This window comes from Prionailurus viverrinus, unplaced genomic scaffold (genome assembly GCF_022837055.1).
Source record: "Prionailurus viverrinus isolate Anna unplaced genomic scaffold, UM_Priviv_1.0 scaffold_39, whole genome shotgun sequence".
NCBI classification, from domain to species: Eukaryota; Metazoa; Chordata; class Mammalia; order Carnivora; family Felidae; genus Prionailurus; species Prionailurus viverrinus.
The window spans coordinates 1,661,321-1,673,966 of NW_025927607.1; the positions used below are offsets into that span (position 1 = coordinate 1,661,321).

The window sequence follows — 12,646 nt, forward strand, 5'->3', positions numbered from 1 at the left end:
GTGACGAGACCACCCTGTGACTCCAATTCTGAGAGCCTGAAGACATTCTCGGCAGCTAAAATAGAACCACCTGTCGATCGAGATTTCTCTTGGAAATATATCAGCTGCCGAGGACATGTTCTAACAATGATGGGAAGGCCAGTCATCAAGAGGACATCTTTCTCTCTTACAAGAAGGTGACAGCGAGTGGTGAGAATGGCAACATTTCAAAGGCACAGCCCAACCACCTTGGCTTGAAACAGTGAACACACGTTAGACACGGATTGATACAACCGAGAAGGGCAGTCCCCAGTGCCCAGTGCTTTGGTTCCACGATGTCCCCAAGTCCTAGTTGAGTCCTGGCTTGTGCTCAGGACAGTCCCCACAGGCACTGCTTGGCTGGTTGGTCTGTTTTCTCTACTGAGGATGACCCTCTAACACAGCCCCACCATCACCGCCTCTGCGCTCTAGAGATCCCTCAAGCCCATGCTCCACCCTGGGAATCTTCCAGATCTTTCCATCCAGCCATACTTTCCCTCCCCCACACTCTGCAAGGCCTATTCCTGAGTTTTGGGGGCAGGGGGAGGAAGTAAACGCAATGTCTGTCATTTGTGTATGTGTGTTCTCAATAAATTGAGAATACACGCTTTAGAACAATGTAAAAGTACATTGTACACATGCTATTCGTGAGTCTTCTGATTACAGCAAACACTGGATTTTCCTATAAGCAGTAAGCATCCTACTAGAAAACTGTTTTGTAGGAAAATTGTCCACACTATTTAAATTTTACTGGATTCTTTCCAAAAATATAAAGTCCTTTCAAAAAAAAAAAAAACCTGTAATATTACAATTGGTCGAGAACTTTTTTTTTAAATATGGGATCCACGGGTCTGTCAACCTCCCACAAATGTGTACAAAACCCTATCTGTGTACATGTAGGATCCACATTCGCGTGTGACTCTAAAAGCATCCATTCTACCTCCCCCCTAAAGTGTAAGCAGTACCCTTTCCACAAAAAATTTTGATGCAAATCTTCTGGGGAGTCCAGCTCAATGGTTTGAAAGATTTGATCCATGCACAAGACGCAACATTCTAAGGAGTACTTCTGTTCAAGAATTAGAGCGAGAGAATATCACAGGGCCTCGCTGGAAAGTGCTAGACTGTGTAATGCATGCCGAGAAAAACAGGACGTGAGACAAAGATCTGCCCACCCACTGCTGGGTGCTGGACAGGCGAGCCACAGGCCCCTGCAGGCAACCTGGACCCATGGGATGTATTGTGTGGTCAGCAGTTTGCTAATGGCGTTTTAACCATCTCTGTATCTCACAGGGCCTCACATCTGACTTCTTGGAATCCACCAGTCCTCTCATAGGGTAAACATTGAGTGGGCCCTCTACTGAGAAATTCTAAAATATAATTTTCTCATCTTTGATAAAGCTCGTAACATCTAAATGGAAATGGGATGAAATCTGTAATATCTTCCGGAGGCATTACTTACTTCGCCCATTCTCTAAGGAAAAGGAATTTTAAGTTGGTTGAAAGTGACATGTAAAAAAGTTTATTTCCAAGATATTAATCTTTAAGGGTAAGAAGCCCCCTAAACAAAGTGCTACCCAATTGAGACACAAAGTACAGCGCATAGGAATTCTCTTTTCCAAAATGTGCCCAGTTACGGAAGAGAAGTGAAGAGAAGAGGAGGGGAGGGGAGGGGAGGGGAGGGGAGGGGAGGGGAGGGGAGGGGAGGGGAGGGAAGGGAAGGGAAGGGAAGGGAAGGGAAGGGAAGGGAAGGGAAGGGAAGGGAAGGGAAGGGAAGGGAAGGGAAGGGTGGGGAAGGGAAGGGAAGGGAAGGGAAGGGAAGGGAAGGGAAGGGAAGGGAAGGGAAGGGAAGGGTGGGGAGAGGAGGGCAGCGAGGGCAGAAGGGAAAAGCTCTTCCCACTCTGGAGACGATGCTTGTGCCACGATAAGGAGTTATCCAAGCTCCGCTCGTGACCGATGAGCTCACGTGGCTTGGCTGAGCTGAATTCCCAGGTGGGAAAACTTTTTCTTGCCATCACGCCTGGGAGCCAGTCTCGCGGCTCAAGTGTTCCTGGCCCAGCTGTTGAATATTTGTTAATATTTTCGTTTGCAATTAAATCTATTCTATTTATCATGCCATGGAGTCCCAATTTTTAAAACTGAAGTTTTTGAAAGACCTCAAACGTCGTCTCCCGCGGTGATCATGAGCTTGCTCATTTCAATGAGGGGGAAGGAGGCAGCCACGCCCTCATTACCCACCCCTCTCTGCGCAGCCTCTCCCCACCCCCCAGGAAATGGAGACAAGAGAGCACAAGTAAGGTTTACTGTGCGTCTGTCTCACGGTAGGATTTCATGCCCTCCTCCCAACGGCCCAGTGGCTGCTTCCCCCCTACCCTGACCCCATTTTATAGCTGGGAAACTAAAACCAGGCAAGGCAAAGCGATGTGCCCAAGGCCACATGGATACAACAAGATAGACCCAGAATCCTAACCAAAGTCCACATTTGCAAAGCCCATGGAAAGGACCCCAGGAAACCCGGAGAGACTGAGCCAGGCCTGGCCCAGATCTCAAGGAAACTCCCCATCCCTTTGGGGTCAAAAATAGACTTCTCTGTAACAGATTCTGTGTCGACAGAATCCATTTGACTGTTGCCATTCTTTTAAATATGAAAAAAAGTCCCAACCGGCTGCTTGAGCCCCTTGGGTTGGGTGGAGTGAGGTGCTCCTTTGGGTCATAGAGTCTGTGTCCAAAGGGCAACAGATTCAATAATAGAATTTCATTAAGTTTTCACTCTCATCTTTCTATTGAGCATTAGTAATTCCTTTTTTCACTCCGCCTCATTCTGAAAAGGATTCCAGGTGCCTTTTTCCTTTGTGTAGCTGCCCATTTGAAACTTAAAAAGATAGCTCTTATTACAAAGATTGCTTTCCCCAGACCTCCAACTTGCAATCGTATTCGGTCATACTCCAAAGACTCTCTCGAGCTATTTAGCAACCCCGTGAAATTAGTTTTCATTAAGTCTACTCAAAAGCTGTTTCATTTTCCATGTCTGGAAAGCTTTTTTAAGAAAGAGACACACACATGCACACAAGGAAATCATTTTGAAACAAAGGCTTAAATACTTCCAGAGTTCCAGAGGCTCCATTTTGAGGGCATTTATTCCGTCCTCTCCGACTACCACTTTCTAAAATCAGGCTGGTGCTCCTACCTAAGACTTCTGTTAACTCCTGGTGTCCCGTTTCACAAGGGAGCTACAGCAGTGTAGGACGCGGGGGCGGGAGGGCGTCCTATCTGCTGTGACTCACACTTCAGGAAACCCCAGGGACCTTGAGCTGGCTGCCACCCTGGTTCTCTCTCTTTCCCTTACTCCCCTTCCCTTCTTGCCTGAATCCTGGGAAAGGAGTCCCCATCCTTGTCCCCAGGGAGAAAATGGAAAGGATTCATTATGTTCCCAGAGGAGGAAGAGGATAGAATTTACTATATGCCTGCCATTTGAAAGAGCTTTGGGGGATCCTCAAGCGATTTGGAGAACACTAAGAAGGTCCCTCTAACTCAGGAGGTGGGTTTTTTTTCACTGTTTATTTTACAACCTCTTAAACCTCTTCTTTCCATTGTATGAAAAAGCACCAGAGAAGAGAATTATCAGCCACGCATCCACGTCTGCAAACAATTATCTGGTTGACCCAGGCTCTGAACATGTTTCCTGTGATAGCAAAATTTTAACTCTTCTGATTATGTGTTTTGGCCTGGCCTCACTGCCACCCACAGTGTCCTTGCCAGACGCTGAAGAGCCAACTCAAGATCTTTGATGTTTGGCCCCTCCTGGCAAAATCAAGTAAAACGATACCCGTTCCGCAGCTCCTGTGTTTGAACGGAGCAAGACAGGGGCGCCTGGGTGGCTCAGTCGGCTGGGCGACCAGCTTCGGCTCCAGGTCACGATCTCATGGTTCGCGGGTTCGAGGCCCACGTCGGGCTCTGTGCTGACAGCTCGGAGCCTGGAGCCTGCTTCAGACTCTGTGTCTCCCTCTCTCTCTGCCCCTCCCCCACTCGTTCTCTGTCTCTCAAAAATAAATTTGAAAAAATATTTAAAGAATTCTAAACAGAGCAAGAAAGGAAGCGGGAGGGGTTTGGACATCCCCTTACAAGCAGCCTCCTCCCTCATGGAGGTCACGTGCAAGCATGTGCTGAGCGCCGTCAGGGTTCGCGTCCTTCCCCCCCTAAGGGCAGCTTGAAGATCCTTCAGATTAGGTGCCAGATACTTGGAAATGTATTTGAAGACATATTCCTAGGGTCCAAGGCAATAACCATGAAGCAGAAGGTTCTACATCTGCTGTAGATGGGAGAGCTAGGCACCACCGTGAAACATAGAAGGCAGCCAGACGAGACTTCTCCATTTATACTGCTAATTATAAACGTTGAGCAGAGACTAGGTTGGATTTAACATTAAGGAAGAGAATGCCTTAGAAATTGCTTCAGAAGAAATTGTGCAAACACCCATCTCATTCCAGCCCCGTGAAGCGTGGTGCCAGGTTCCATCCGCCTCTTCCCTTCTTGGCCACGGACTTTTGGGGCTACTGGCCTCTCCAAACCCACGGCGTTCCATTGCTGGGTTATTCAAAGTGGCTAAAGCGCTCTCAGATTGAAAGGAAAAGTTCAACATTGTTTTCTACTCCGACTCACGATCAAGTCTAGAAGAGAAAGTCACTTAAAATAGACTTTTTAAAACCTTAAGCTGAGACGTCTGATATGACATCCTCAACACCAGATTTAGTGTAAGAGCCTGGAAAACTCCTACTTCCTTTCCTCTCTATCAGTAATGATCAGCTGATCTCTCCAGGCTCACTTATCTTAGGCATAAAATAAGGCTAACTGCTGATGCTCTGACAGACAAGGTTCGGAGACTATTTCCTCTCCTCTGTTTCCCTGGGCGGGACCAGTGATGGGGATCCTGCTGCCCCCACGAGAAACACAGAGTCCCCCAGGGACACATTGGGCAATCCGTGGGCCTCAGCTGAGCTGGCGCTTGCTCTGGCGGCTGGCCCCCGGCTGCTGAATCAACTGATGAAGATTCCAGAAGAGAAAAACCAGTTTCCTGGAATGGCTTCCCTTGAGACCTGAGTCATCTCCAGCTGTTGTTCGATTTTTAATTTTCAAATTAAACTCACCCGGGGGGCTCTTCCGTCCAGCGGCCAACTCTCGATGCTCTGGGTCCATGAAAACTAAATGTACAGCACACACTGGGGAAATGTTACCGAACCATTTCCTACTGTGCTTTCCCCTGGCCGCTGTTAACCCGCAAATGTTTCCCGGTTATTTCCTGAGTCTTCAAATTCAGGAGGACGGCAGGGATTATGCTATGCTAGACACAGCCAGACCCCTCCAAAAGATTAATAATTTGCCTTTGGGAAAGGGTTTGGCAGGACTTTACATGTTTGTCTTACTTTTCTCCTCTCCTTTTTCTTTCCAGATTTTTTTTAAAGTAACAATTACCCCTCTGCCAACTAAACTTGTGATAATATGCTACTCCACGGAAGACGGGTCAATGGGAAGAAGTGCCTTTCTTCACATGATGTTCTAGAATATTCTCTAACAACTTTTACTCCCTGGATATTCCTGGTCCCGGACACCTGCTGACGGGCGTGCATCACCGTGGGCAGGGGCGCCCAGAAATTCTGATTTCACTCTATTAGCACTGTGACCTCAGACCAGTAATTCACCTCTCTGTGCCCCATTCCCTCATCTGAAATATCAAGGGTGGGGCGCCTGGGTGGCGCAGTCGGTTAAGCGTCCGACTTCAGCCAGGTCACGATCTCGCGGTCCGTGAGTTCGAGCCCCTCGTCGGGCTCTGGGCTGATGGCTCGGAGCCTGGAGCCTGTTTCCGATTCTGTGTCTCCCTCTCTCTCTGCCCCTCCCCCGTTCATGCTCTGTCTCTCTCTGTCCCAAAAATAAATAAACGTTGAAAAAAAAATTAAAAAAAAAAAAAAGAAATATCAAGGGTGTGGAGAAAGTATCCACCAAGGTGGTAATTTTTTGATGTTTATTTATTTTTTAATTTTTTTATGTTTTTATTTTATTTTCGAGAGAGACAGAGTGCGAGCGGGGGAGGGACAGAGAGAGAAGGAGACACAGAATCTGAAGCAGGCTCCAGGCTCTGAGCTGTCAGCACAGAGCCCGACGCGGGGCTCGAACTCACAGACTGTGCGATCATGACCTGAGCCGAAGTCGGGTGCTTAACCTACTGAGCCACCCAGAGGCCCAATTTTATGATATTTAAAATAGCCCAATGGCAATCACATATTTGCCAACCAGAGGGCAGGGTCTATGTCTCAGTCACCCTTGTGCCCTCCCTCAACCCCAAAGCTCCATGCCATGAGCACAGCAAGGCTTATCCAGCTTGAATGAATAGGAGAACACATGGACAGAGTACAAGGTTAGGGTCCTCCTCTCGGAGCTGGGATCCCGTCCTTCGGGATCCTAACAGTGGATAGCTCGGCAAACGAGAAGTCTGAGAGTCAATAATATATGTTTTTTTTTTATTAACCAAGATTTAAAATGGGACGTTCATAATTATCGTAGTCTGTGTGCATTTTTTAAAATATGTTCAAACAAGTCACCCTTTGGGGGGAAGCAGCAAAGGGCAGATAATGAGAAGTCTGAGAGTTACTGGATCAGTTTACTACCTTAACATTATTACTGCCTGTTTTACGTTCAAAAATTCTATGTGGACACATTAAGGCATGAACATGCAAATTCACTTGGGTTCTGAAACAACTTACTGTTAATTTAAACTTTTCTTAGGAGATGTGGGTAAAATGTTTCCTTTGTAAGTTCTTATATGGTTAGTGCCCTTGTAATGAAATTATTTTAGAGTACAGAATGCCTCGTTTCAACGCATAATCTCACTTCAATACCTGAGCACAGAAAAAAATAAATAAATAAAATTCTAAATTTATATCTACTTCAGGTATTACGGGCACATTTAAAAATATACGTGTTTAAACAGTGTAAAGTTACCCACGAACCCTGTTGAGATGTCTATCAACCCTTGCAAACCCAGAAACCCCACCCTGAAGGACTCCCACCCCTTGCGAGATTTTTCTGGGGCTCAGAAAGATACACCGCCCTCTAGAGGAAAGAAAACCACACTGCATTTTCAGGAAAGGCTACACCCGGGTGAATGTGCTAAGCCAGAATTTCGTCTTCCTCCCAGAACAGACCCAGGAGACCAGAAGGTGTTAAAAACTGTGCTTCCAAAGATTAACATCATGAAGAGACCCCCCCCCCTTTGTCAATCAGGACACAGTGTGTGCTGAGTGTGAGGTGTCAGGGGCCACTGCCCATGCTGCAGAGAGAGCGAAGAGCATCTTTTCTTTAAAGCATAGAACCTTCCAGAATTTTCACACTGGAAAGACAGAAGCCATGTCTGGAAGTGTGGGGAATGAAGAGAACCGTCCTTGTCTTGCTCAAAGCTGTCTGAATGTACAGGAACTTTTTGATGCTACCCTGCTTTAAAATTTGAATTAAGTAAGGCTTTCGTTTCCTCGGCTAGAGCTACTAATAGGATTTTTTTTTTTTTAATGTCAGGTCACGCCTCCGGCAGTGGATGTTTACGCAGCCGTGGCACATAAACCCTAAGGGACTGCCTCACCGTGTCCCACTCAGATGGGGCAATAGCCTGGGATTCTTCTCCAAAAGATAACAGATCCCCAGGTTGTTCCAAAGAGAACAGTGACAAAACCAATGGTCAGACACAAATGTGGGCTGAGGTCATCAGCACGCCTTGCGAGACGGTCTCACAGGGCAGAATTTGTGGCTTGTCGGTGACTTTTAAACCCTAAATGTGGAATTTCACCTAACAGTGGCGGGTGGTACAGGCTGCTGGGAGGGACCATACTTCATCCGGTTGTCCAAACACGCTGAGCAAGCTCCCAGGGCGGGAACCCTCTCCGACTCTCAAAAGGGACAGAAGACTGGTTTCAAGCTGGCATACAGCGGTGGCCTCTGTGGCCTCCTAACCCCAAACTACGGTCGGAGGGGGAGCCTCGTAGGAATCAATCACTGATCATCGATTAGAGGTGTTTCCTCCTGCTTTATCACCAGTGACGTGTTAGGTTCTAAGCAACAAAAAAGGACAAAAGGGGCTCCTGAGGACAGAGTCAAATGTATGAATGCTAAACACTTTGTTCTAAAGGGAGGTGCAGAAAGAAAAGATTTGGTATCAAACAGGTCCTTACGACCCCTCGTTTGGACATTTGCCATACAGGCCATCAGCGGACAGCCACGGCATGGTGGAGAGGGGCACACTTCCTCCCAGGAAATGGAAGAGCCTGGGCCACAGGCTAACCATCTAGAGGTTTCCCCGGCCCTGGAGGGTGGGGCGGCCACACCCTCCAATTCCCCCCTACGAAAAAAGCAGGACGACCACACCTCCCCACCTTGCTGTGTGCCATCCCCTCCCAGGTCTTGTTCTCCACCCAGTATCTTCTTAATGGCCATCTCCCTGCTGGAGTAGGGAAAGAGAAAGCTCAGCCTCACGGCAATACGATCCCTTGCCTCCACGTAGACGGTCAAGATCACACGGCCATTCCTATACGTAGAGTTCCTACAAAAGCCCCTCACCTCCCCATCCCTGTGCCTTCACCCTCCGCAACGAGCCCACATTAAGAACCAAGTAAAATACAGTTCCCACCCCTCTGGGCCCCAGCCCCAGAGGTGACCTGAATGAAGGAGGCCTCCTCAGGCTCTCAGGTCGTACGGCCAATGTCCCTGCCAGCTCCTAGCACCTCCTTCTCCCTCCGCTGGGCTGGGAGAGCCTTAGGGGGCCTAAACCCATTGTCCCATTACTTAGAACAGAACAGGACAGAAGGACACTATCCTCTGGGGAAAACAAATCAAAGAGCCCGTTCCAGTTCAGATGTTAAGTGAGTTTGGGATCCTCCATTGCTCGGACATCTGCTTTCCTGAAATGGTGATGCTTTTACCCACCATCTCAACCACGTACTGGTTCTGTGGCCTCTGCAAGCAATAATTTGGCACCTCAGGGCCCCCGCCCCTGATTCTGCATCTTTAAAACCAGCGGGCCACACCTCAGTGGCTTCCAACCAAGAATCTCTGCCATTACCTTTCGCCCAGCAAAGAACTCAGAAGTTCTGGTACACTGTCCAACAGCCAACTGCTTTCCAATAGAACGCTGGTTAGGAACAAAGAATGTTTGGTTTTTGAAGCCATTTCTGTTCAGGCTTCGCAACTGTTAGGAATGGATGCCCTGGGAGGTTGGGGGATCCCAGGCAGGGGAAAAATCTGCCCACATGAGCTCCAAGCACCTTTGCGGCTCTCGGATCCTACAGCTGTCGTGTGGGGATAGCTGTGTGCAGGGCAAGGAGGGGCGGGCACGGGTCAGCACCCCTGTGCTCCCTCTGGGTGCAGGACACAGCCCTACACTCAGGCCAGTCTGGGTGTCCGGACCAGCCTCTAAGTTTGCTCCTGGCTAAGCTGTGAGCTGCTGATGTTTGTTCTACACTCCCCCCACCCCAGACCCAGTATTCCCCTGGGCCTGCCCAGGGACCCCACCCATGCTTCAACCCCGGCCCACTTTCTAACACACCAGGCTCTTGAGACAGGTCCCCAAAGCTGGCTGGCAGCTCTCAGGAGACACTTTCCATCGTGGGCGAGTGAGGACCCACGTCCCACCCTCCCGGCCAGGGAACAGGCCTCTGGGCGTCCCAGTCTGGCACCCGCAGCACATGTGGGCACCACGGGCGGGGCCCACGGCCCCCGGAGGCCTGCCTTATCCAGTGGGCACGCAGCCCAGACACCAAATGCTTTCTCCTCCTCTGACCTCGACCTCGGCAGCTCCTTTCTGCAACCCCCAAGGGTAAAGACTGCAATAGTGACCTCAGGTTCCTCAAAAGAGGTCGGCCCGGCGGCACCGGCTGGGGAACTCTTGACTCGCCCCGAGCCTGGGCACCAACGTCACCCCCGAAGGCCACAGATGTGTTCCACCAGCCCCCGCCCACGCCAGGCCCCGGGCGGAAAGCCCCCCCACACACACACACACCCCCAGCTGGGAGAATTCAGAGAGAATCTCCCCAGAGAGCTGCTCAACAGGTAGCTCTTGAATCCTGTAGCCAAGACACGTCTGCTCACAGAGCAGTATGGAAACCGATCTGACGATAAATTTCATGCTAAAGATAAATAATTAATTAATTAAACAAAGAAGGAAAAAAACAGAGCAGGTCCCCACCGAGTGCCGTCAAAAACAGACGGCAGCGAGCCCGGCACCACCACAGTTGGGGGGGGGGGGGGGGGTGGCGAGGGACAGGCAGAGAAAGCCCGCGGCGCCACCCGACGGCAGCCCAGAGCTCTCGGGCAAGCGGCGGCCCTACCCAAGCTGGAGAAACCCAGGGGCCACCAAGCCAGAAAGGCAACTCAGCAGAATCTTCCAGAGACGGAGAAGGCGTCCAGAAAACGGACTCAAGCGAACAGGAGAGCCTCCTGGAGCCGATCCCCGGGTTTAAAGCGTTTCCTTCTTGCCCGCAGACTCGGGAAAGCAGAGGGGCAATCGCACTCACCCTGAGCGAACCTGAAGACGTGTGTGTCCCTGGGCTCCCGCGTTCACTTATGGTCGAACCTGACGCATGTTTCTCCCGCTCACTGTGTCTGCTCTCCTTTCTGCCGGAGATGGGCTCCGGGTGGCGGAGGAAAAAGCCCTCCGGGTCCTCGCTGGAGGCTGGAGTGCAGGAGAACTCAGCGGCCCTCAGTGGAAGACTGAGCTCCGAACTGGACCCGATCCAGGGATACAGTCAGGGCTCTCTCCAGCTCCTCCTCCTCCCCTCCCCTCCTCCCGACCCCTCCTCTCCCCCTCCCCACCGCAGGGCCTGACCCAACTGTAAATGAAAACCAGACTCTCTGAGCTCTGTTGCTTCTGGCCCCTGCTGCAGGCTGATGTTGCCCTCCCAACGCGGTCTTCACCCTACAAGCCTCTAGCCGGACTCCCGCAAACGCCGACTCTTGAAAAGAAATCCACCTCTTGTACTCGTCACCTTTAGGGCTGGGCCCCTGGTGGCAAAGAGAATGAGTTTTGGAATTTTCTTTTTCTTTCCGTGGGTATCCATGGTTTTCCTGCAGTGTTTTCCAACACCATCTGGAAGGCAAACAGGAAATGCAATCTCCCCCCTCCACCCTCACCACGCCCTCCCGTTTCTCCTTGAAGTTTCTGAATCGGGACTTCTCCTAATAACTTCCCTTTCAAATAGAAAACCCAGCAATCAACATCTCCCCCCCCCCCTCCACCCCGCCTTCTGCTGAGCAAAGCTCTGTTCGCCAGTGAAAAGGCAAGAAAATGGGACTTCTTTTTTAAAATTCTCCACATAATGGTTCTGACTCTGCGGCCGATGGTGCCACTCTAGGACACATCCGAGGGGACACAGGGCGCTTTCCTTGCTCAGAGCTGCAAGAAAATTCTTGAGAAACAACTTGCCAGGCTTTGCACATTTCACTACACTTTGATACACATTATGTGGGTTACCCCAACATCACCACCCTCCACCCAGCCGCCCCTTGCACATTTCACTACTCTTTAATACACATTACCTCCGTTATCTCAAACATCACCACCACCCCCCACCTTTAAATAGATATTTGTTATTTTTTCTTGTTGTCAGGCGAGATTATGGCCTCCTTTTATAGGTGAGAAAACCCTGGGGGCCAGAGCAGGGCTCAGCCCAAACCCTGGCCTCCAACACCCCCAAGCCTCCCCTGCTCTGCATCATGGGGCTCTTTGTGAGATTAACGGGAAAGATGAAGAAACGTCTAACAGATACTTATGACTTTGAGATCTTCGTCCAGCCAAGTGTAGAGAGTAACGATATCATTAACTCCTCTCTACAGATTATCCCCTTTAAATGTAGGGAAGAGGGGGAGACAGTTGGAGGAAACCAAGCCTGTCCCCTCTTAGAGTAGGCAGCTTAGACAGGAGCTGGGAGGCCTGGGCTGTGATACCCGGGGAGACACTTTACAAGCCTGAGGGTACAACATCTTGCCTTTGTGGCTTTCAACATCATGGCCTTGAGGCTTGTAACACCCCAGGGGGCTGGCAGACCAGGAGCCACAGGTGCAAAACCTGTGCTCACCTCTTGAACTTCTGCCCCGGGGTGACCCCCGAGGTTCATTACAATGCATTTGTATTTCAGTCTGCCCCCTCCGTGGGGGAAGGCTGCCGGGAGGGAGGCAGTGCAAACCTTGTAGGGTCCAAAACTCTCCCTCATGATTGGCAGGAGCCCCCAGTAGACATCACTCCATCCTGTGGCCCAAGACCCCCACCTCCATAAAAAGAAAGGGCCCCTGTAGCCTCAGGGCAGTGGCCACTTCTGGACCTGCCCTCTCTCCCACCTTGAGAGTGTACTGTCCTTCATAAGCAGCTGTGCAATTGCTACTTTCCTTCTGGCTGCCTGTATTCGAGCCCAGATCCTCATGGAAATCTTCCGCGGGGCATCCAAGAACAGAGACCTCCATGCACACAGCCAGCCTCTCTCCTCCACAGCTTAAGGTTCAGCTGGCAAAATGTCAGCCTAGGGGACAGGGATGGGGGCCTGGGCTGTAGCAATTCCCTGCCCGGCGCCTGTAGATGAAGAAGAAATGAACAGAGGCTCAG

At 50.2% G+C, this 12,646-nt stretch overlaps 1 protein-coding gene across 6 annotated transcripts in view; it reads right to left on the reverse strand.

Annotated features, from left to right (window-relative positions):
- Positions 1 to 10,794, reverse strand: part of COL6A3 (collagen type VI alpha 3 chain) — an 80,880-nt gene extending 70,086 nt beyond the window's left edge. For 2 of the 6 annotated variants that reach the window (XM_047846388.1, XM_047846387.1), the window contains exon 1: positions 10,566 to 10,793. The gene's annotated coding sequence lies outside the window, so the exon portion shown is untranslated. Of the gene's footprint in view, positions 1 to 10,565 lie in introns of all 6 variants that reach the window. The other 4 variants (XM_047846386.1, XM_047846389.1, XM_047846390.1 and 1 more) reach the window with 4 other exon arrangements.
- Positions 10,795 to 12,646: the final 1,852 nt, after the last annotated feature.